The following is an 8270-nucleotide window of genomic DNA, read 5'->3' on the forward strand; positions in this document are numbered from 1 at the left end:
GTAAGGCCACTGCCTAAGGCCATGTGCACACACATGGGGGCATTTAAATATTCCTTCCTGTGTTTAGCTGGCAGACCTTTCCCTGGCAGGAGGGGATGACCCATGAGAAAGGAAAGTGACTGGGAGCTGGCTGACACCGAGAGACATGTGGGGACGCTGATGGTTAGGTTTTGGCCAACTTGACACAACTTGGAATCATCTGGGAAGAGAGAACGTTAATTGAGGCCATCAGATCGCCTGTAGGCAAATCTGTTTGATTAATGATTGGTGAAGAAAGGCCCAGCCCACTGTGATCAGTGCCGGTGCTGGCAAGGTGGTCAGTCCTGGATGGTATAATAAAGCAAGCCATGGCGGGCAAGCCGTAAACCGCCTTCTTCCATGGTCTCTCCTTTAGTTCCTGCCTCCAGGTTCCTGCTGGAGTTCCTGCCCAGGCTCCCCTCAGAGTCAGATTGTGAAGGGAAATGTAAACCCCCTCCCCCTCCAAGTTGATTTTGTTAAGTGTTTTCTCACAGCTGCAGAAAGGAAAGCAAGGCTGGGACGTCCCCACAGAAACAGCCAGGAACAGATACTTCTCGGGACCTCTACCTGAATACATCTTGCTCATTGCATCAGAGTCTGCACCTTCCGGTTAAAGCCCCAGGAAGAATTCCTTACAGAGGCACTCTCTGGTGACAAACACTTCCCTGACCAGCAGCAAAGCTGGCTAGCTGTGACCCTTTGGCCTCTGCTCTTTAACCTTGTCCAGGGAAGGAATCGGGTAGGACGTGGATTGCTTGAGTCACGTAAGAGGTGGTGGGATTTGAGCAGGGAACCAGACAGAGGCTATGGAACAGATGAGTGGGACTCGGCTGGCGAAGCTTCATGCATCTGTGGCTTTGGAGATTGTCATGTTCAGGTTTTTGGTTTTGGTTTTGGTTTGTTAGATTTTTGATTTTTAGAGATAGAGTTTCTCTGTGAAACAGTCCTGGCTGTCCTGGAATTCACTCTGTAGACCAGGCTGGCCTCGAACACACAGTCAACACAGAGATTCACCTACCTCTGCCTCCTGAGTGCTGGGATTAAAGACATGTGCCACCACTGCCTGACTGTTATATTTAGTTTTAACTGTCAACTTAGCACAGTCTAAAATCTCCTGAGAGAGGAGTCTCCATTGAGTGGTTGCCCAGATCAGATTGGTCAGTGTGCATGTCTCTGGGGGATTGTCTTGATTGCTAATGTAGGAGGGCCCAGCCCACCATGGGTGGTGCCATGCTCTGGGCCCTTGGTTCTGGGCTGTATGACAAGGCTAGCTAAACATACGCCTCTTAGCCAGCCAGCAAGAAACATTCCACCATGGTTTCTGCTTTCAGTACCTACATGAATCCCTGTCTTCACTTTCCTCCACGGTGGACTTTAACATGGAAGCGTAAGCCAAATAAACCCTTTCACCCCTAAGTTGCTTTGGGGCATGGTGTTTGCCATGGCAACAGAATGAACTATGAGAGGCCAAGCTGAGGCAGTATGCTGTTTCCACCATATGTCCCAGAAAAACGAGCAGGGACAAGACTGGAAAATGAGAGAGGGTCTTGACACACAGTCAGCTACACCCGTGTCTGTGCACCGTGTGGCCCATGACCTCCATGGGCACAGCTTTGACACTTGTGTGTCAGAATTAAGCTGTTTCCCCAGGGCTCCATTCTACCCTCCAGGAGAATGAGGTCATTTCCAGCTCTGGACCTTACCTTGATGAAACAAAGGCTCAGTCCCCAGAAATACACCAGAGATTCAGGGACAGAGAATGTTCACAGTCCCTAATGACCAGAAATGTAACGATCGAGGAACATTTCCAAGGACACACTTCGATTGGGAGTAGTCTGCAGGTTTAAAGATGTTAACTCCTCTATCCTCTTAAAAGCCTAATATGGAGTTCAATGAGGATGCTCCCTCCAAAATTCATGTTGAAACCCAACCTCGCAGTGGATTGAGAAGCATGGTCTTTGGGGATGAGAGTCATAAGAGCTCCAACACTGTGCATGGATCAGCTGCTCTTAGGTTGTAGTCGAAGGATTCCAGGCCCTTCTCACCCATCTTGTCCGCTCTGTCTTGGGAAAGGTCATGGATCAGGTAACACTTGGGAAGCAGAGACCAGGCTCCCTCCAGTCCAAGTTTCTCTTCTTGACAGATGATGCTGCCTTAAGTGTTTTGTTCCACAGCACCCATGAGGTAGGTGCTATTACTGTCTAATGTTTGCCAGGGATCAGGAAGACTGAACTCAGCCAGCACAGCTTTGGAATGATAGGCTTAAAATAATAGGCTGGAGAAATAGCTCAGTACTTAACAGCACTGGCTGCTCTTGCAGTGGACCCAGGTTCCGTTCTCAGCACCTAGGCAGTGGCTCACAACTGTCTGTAATTCCAGTTCTGGGGTATTTAGGCCCTCTTCAGGCAATGTGTGCATGTGGGGCACATGAAAGCAGAACTCATAGACATAAGATAAAAGTAAAAGTTTAAAAAAAATGATAGCTTCAAATATGTATTTTTACTATTTTGTAATTACGTATATGTGTATATCTAAATGCATAAGCGTAAGTACATGCTCTTAACTGCTGAGCCTTTTCTCCACTCCCTTCAAAGGATTTTCTTCATGGGAGAAGACTATGCCTAAACTATTCAAAAGTGGGCAGAAAAGGCATGTTTGCATATATTGAAAATACGGCCCTGCATGGTGGTACACGCCTTTACTCTCAGCACTCAAAAGGCAGAGGCAGGCAGATCTCTCTGAATTTGAAGGCCCCTGGGCTACGTAGTGAGTATCAGGCCAGCCAAGATATGTAGTGAGACCCTATACCAAACAAAATCAAACAACAAAAACATACTGAGAAGGAATCTTAGAAGCAGACCAGAGGCTCCTAGTGATAACAGGCTTGTCCCCTTATGTGTGGATGCTTACAGACAATTGTTTATCTCCCAGTAGGCTTTTCTTCGATTCCCAAGTATTCCACCATGAGCTTATATACTTTTTGCAACGAGAAAAGGATGCGTAATACTTGTCCCTGTTTCTAAGCACTCTGTGATGGCAGCATTGGCCCCTTGTCTTCTGATTGTCTCACAGTATAGACCATGGGCTCTAGCTCCTACCATCCCCAGAAAGCTTCCCCAGCTCCGACTCAGTGAACTTTGGGTGCTGTTTCCAAGCAAAGCCAATTTCATTTCTCCAAACAACAGTGACACGAAGCAGCTTTTTCACCCTGGTCAGTTCTTGCCACATATTTGGGATGCCAAGATTCTTTTAAATAGTGTGGAAAGTCCCAACAACCAGCCTGGATGTCAACTTCTGAGTAAATAATTTCTCTTGCCAACATTCCTTTCTGGGGTGAGCCTTCCAACTTTTCACAGTATGCTGTCTGTAACCTCTGCACAGCGTCAGGCCCTGTGGTAAGCAGCATACAGCCTGCACCCACATGGGCCATGAAGGATGCTGGGTCCAGATTCCTTCAGAGCATCTTGATTTCCTGTTGAGAGGTGGTAGCTGCTGCAGGTAGTGAACTACTGGAGAGAAAGAGGTCCTACTTCAGAGACAGAACAGCAAAATCAAGGCGATCCTCCAGCAACGAGCTCACTTCCTTTTGTGTTGCTGCCTGGACATGGGTGGAAGGTAAAGGTGAATCTCCGTGTAACTCCCCCTCACTCATGGAATACAGCAGCCCTCTGTCACCTATGCTGTGGTGGATGGAAAGAGACGATTCCAATTTTTTTTTTTTTTTGGTTTTTCGAGACAGGGTTTCTCTGTGTAGCTTTGCGCCTTTCCTGGGACTCACTCGGTAGCCCATGCTGGCCTCGAACTCACAGAGATCCGCCTGGCTCTGCCTCCCGGTGCGCCACCACTGCCCGGCTTTTTTTTTTTTTTTTTTTTTTTTTGAGCTGAGGATCGAACCCAGGGCCTTGCGCTTGCTAGGCAAGCACTCTACCACTGAGCTAAATCCCCAACCCCCCAATTTTTTTTTTTTTTTTGAGACAGTGTTTCTCTGAGTGACTGACTGCCCTGGCTGTCCTGGAACTCACTATTGTAGACTGCCTCGAACTTACAGAGATCTGCTTGTTTCTGCCTCCCTAGTGCAGGGAATAAAGCCATGTGTCACCACCACCCAGCATGAATTCCAAATACTAAGCGTCAAGAAAACTCTCTTCTTTGCCCAGCTAGTACCTATAATAAAATTATATAAGGAACTGGGCATGGTGGCATGTGCCTATAAGACCGGAGGAGTGCCTGAGGTAGAAGAATCTGTAGTGTAAGGCCAGCCTGAGATACCTACCAAGTACCTCCCTCAAGGGAGGGGGCAGCTGGATTGGCAAGTGACCCAATGTGGCTTTGCATGGGTGGTCTGGGGAGTTCAGGGGATGCCGATTCAGTAAGGAGAAGGAGGAAAAGACCACTGGAGGTTGTAAGCTATAGGGTAAGTCAGTCAAAATTTGGAAAGTGAAGGGTGCTCTGGAGTCTTGATGGAGTCAGAGGAGACAAAAGACTTAGAAAAGACTATCCAGAGCAGCACAGTGTGGGGTGGCTTATCTTGATTTCTGTCTGGTGGTGGGGGGTTTTAGTGCTTTGACTGAGCATGGATGGACAAGCCCGAGGCACCAGCAGTGACTTACCACAACTGTCTGTGGCCAATGCCTGTGGGTAAATTGCATCTCTGATTAAAGCAGGGTTAGGCAGGCTACCAGGTTTCTACCCAGGTTTCATTTGCTTGTCATATGCTTATTAACTTTTTAAATGTATACACACAGTACTTCATTCAGAAAAAAAAAAATTACGTAGTACAGTACAGTCAGCTGGCTTGTATCACCCCAAAGTCAAAGATTCATTTTCTCACTTCAGTACTTCCCCGGGGTGTCTGAGTGTAACATTATTTTAGTTAGTTTGTTTATTGTTTGAGACAGGCTCTTACAGCCCAGGCTGTCCTGGAACTTGCTGTTTAGACCTGACTAGCCTCTCATTCAATCTTCCTGCCTCGGGCTACCAAGAGCTTAGTATGTGCGACCAAGCCTGGCTAGTTAAGATCTTTAAAGGGGTCATTAAAGGTAAATAGGTCATTAGAGTGTTTCTGGTTAGACCTCTCATCATTGTGACAAAATATCTCACATAACTTCAGGGGGAGAATTGTGTCTACCCACAGTTTCAGAGACTTCAGACTGTCAGAGCAGCAGGATAGAATAATACTTCAGTTCAGGGCAGAGAGAACACAGCTGGCCTAAAGGAGAGGCCATGCAGATGCAAGCAGCAGGCTGAGACACAGAACGGAGCTGCCAGAGTTCTCTGGAGCTGGCATCCTGACACCATGTGCCCAGACATGGACATGGAACTTCAGGGTTTAGTGTTCCCCACCTGATCTTTGGTCTGATCTTTCCTCAGTGTCCGCCTAGCCCACCTCTCAGAATGGAGCTGTTTATGCCATGCCACTGTGTGTCAAAAGTATGGAACTTGCCTTTTTACTTTTACAGGTGGCTCATAGCTAGGAGTTGCCTTGGGTATCAGAGGAAACTTTGAATTTGGGCTTTTCTACTCAACATGTTGGAACTTAACATTTCTCAGCCTTTTTGTTCTGAGCAAGAGAATCATATGGAAGCATTGACATGACAGGACTCATGGGGATGGACCGAATTCGTTTTGCATTGAGGTGGACGTGAGACTTCAGGGGTGAGGGCTGGACTGTTAGGGTTTAAGAGGATGTGTTCTGCTGTTAAGCTGACAAGAGATGGGCTCATGATAGCAAATCCTTTCTTCATCTTACAACTCTTTTTTTTCTGTTTGTTTGTTTTTCAAGACAGGGTCTGTGTAGCCCTGGCTATCCTCTGCAGACAAGGATGGCCTCCAACTCACAGACATCCACCTGCCTAGGCCACTTGAGTGCTGGGATTAACGGCGTGAGCCACCACACCCAACTGTGAACCTTTTTTTCTTGAGATAGGGTCACCTGGATCTCAGGCTGCCTTCCAACTCTCTATGGAATCAAAGATGACTTTTAACTTCTAATTCTACCTCCTGAGTACTGGGATTACAGGCATGTCTACCATGCCCTGTATTTGTGATTCTGCAAATTTAACCAAGGGCTCTGTGCATGCGAGGCAAGCACTCTACCAACCAAGCTTTATCCCTAATCCATGGTGATTCACCTGACTGTCAACTTGACCAGACTGATAAACACCTATGAGATTAATAACGTGGATCTGTGGTGTGTCTGTGAAGGCATCTGCAGAAATAATTCGATCATGAGATTGCTAACCTCGGGACTTCACCATCTGAATAGACAGCTGAGAGGTGAGAAAACTGTGGAAGGTGTGGCCTGGCTAGAGGAAACCAACCACTGTGTGTGTGTGTGTGTGTGTGTGTGTGTGTGTGTCCGTCCATCCGTCTGTCCGTCTATCCTTGGTCTCCACCTGTTCCATCTCTGAGTTGGCCCGATGCCAGTTGCTCAATCACCACCACCACCTGACTCCTCCACCTAACCCCACCCCACTCTACTACCACCACTGAACCCCTCACTTCCCTACCCTCTTCCACCACAGCCCACTCTGCCACTCCTCCCACCACCCCCACTCTACCATTCCACCCCTCCCTATCCACCCACATCACCCCACCATCCCACACTACCATCACCTCATTCCACCATACCCCACCACCCCACCCCGCCCCAGCCATTAATGGACCGAAATCTCAGACTGGGAGAAAAAGAAATCTTTCCTCCCTTAAGTTGCTTATACCAGGCATTTTACAAAAAGTATGAATGATGTAAGCTGAGCCCTAATCAAACCTCAGGGACATCCTGAAAATGAGAGGAGATGAGGATACCCACGGAAGATGGCCATGAGAGAGCACAGGCAGCCAAGGAGAAGCCAATCCCACCGACACGTTGACTGTGAACTTCCAGTGAGAGGCTCAATTTTCTGTTGTGAAGCCACCGAGTGCATGATCTTTTCTTATGACAGTCTAGTCAATTAAACATGAAGCAAGACACAATACACATTACTTCGCAGTCTCTCTGTTGTACTCTGCTCCCGCCTGGAGCCCCTCATTTTACAGCCATGGCCCATGGCCTATGTACCTATGCTGAGATACAAGGTGTATACCACCACGTGATCCCAGCATTTGTCATTTTGAAGAACTCTTGTCCCAAGCTGAAGGCCCTCAATTCATCTGCTCCATGCATGCCTTCGAGTGACCTACCCAAGAAGTATATTGCTGATCATGTGATCTTAGAATGAAATCACAGATGACCTGGAGATGTTCACTGTGCCCTTGAGGAAAGCCCTTAGCTTTCCTGATTGTCTATAGATAGTTAGCCTTGAGGGGGAGATCAGATCAACTGGGTACATGTGAAATCTTTATCTGGATGCCTTACTGGTGACCAAAAGAATGTTACCCTCAGGACACCCACACACAGGGAGCACTGGATATATCTTAGGTGGGACCAAGTTTCCTTTAAAGATTGGTCAGGAAACAGCTCCATTCTTGGTGAGAAGGGCTGCTCCAGGGAGTCCTCAAAGCAATGGGGACAGAGTGTGGGGTTGGAGGAGTGGGGCAATGGGACAGTGAGGGTATGGGGGAGCAGCTGGGGGCCAGCAGCACCTCCCTCTGGCACAGACCCTCAGGAGCCCTGGTGGCTGCTTCAGGCACGTCTATATTTGTACAACCGGAAAAGCAATGTGTGGTCTCTCCGGAACACTTGGGTGATGTCGCAACATCGGAAAGTTGGGAAGCGGGTTTCGATCTCCTCACTGGGGGCTGTTTATGAAGAAGTCTGTTGCAGGCTCCTGTCCCTAAGCAGTGTCTTTTTTTGCTAGACCAGTCTCGGCATACTCCCAAGGCCCAGCCTCCTGTTGTCTTCCTGGAAGCAAGGCAGACCCAAGCTGGTAACACTCAGCCTGGCAGCTCTCCGCAGCACTGCTCCGGACACTTCTTCTAGACTGAGCCCCTCTGTCCCGAGGACACACAGCTGTGTGGCTTGTCTCACCAGCCTTCCTGGGACCAGCGCTTTCGAAGGGGCTCCTCCCAAGGAGGAAGGGTGCTGGCCATGTCCTTATCCTCTAACTTCTTGATGTTCTGAGACCTTACAGCAGCATCAGGCATAGTTCTAAGCACATCCTGAGTTACAGGAAGGACAAGACACCGCCACACCACAGCGGGGGCTGAATACAGATGGCAGGGTCTGTTGGCAGAGAAACCAGGACCATGGTACAGATATTTGAAAGTTTGTGCTTTAAAAGGAGGATTCTCTTGTTTGTATTTTAGTATCT

The 8270-nt window shown here is 48.2% G+C and overlaps 1 long non-coding RNA gene across 1 annotated transcript; it reads left to right on the forward strand.

Annotated features, from left to right (window-relative positions):
* Positions 1–3389: 3389 nt before the first annotated feature.
* Positions 3390–6858, forward strand: LOC121832703 (uncharacterized). The gene is made up of 3 exons (XR_013042639.1): positions 3390–3633; positions 5945–6294; positions 6793–6858. It is a non-coding gene; the product is annotated as an uncharacterized LOC121832703 (long non-coding RNA).
* The last annotated feature ends 1412 nt before the right edge of the window (positions 6859–8270 follow it).

Source organism: Peromyscus maniculatus, chromosome 10 (genome assembly GCF_049852395.1).
Source record: "Peromyscus maniculatus bairdii isolate BWxNUB_F1_BW_parent chromosome 10, HU_Pman_BW_mat_3.1, whole genome shotgun sequence".
Taxonomy (NCBI): domain Eukaryota; kingdom Metazoa; phylum Chordata; class Mammalia; order Rodentia; family Cricetidae; genus Peromyscus; species Peromyscus maniculatus.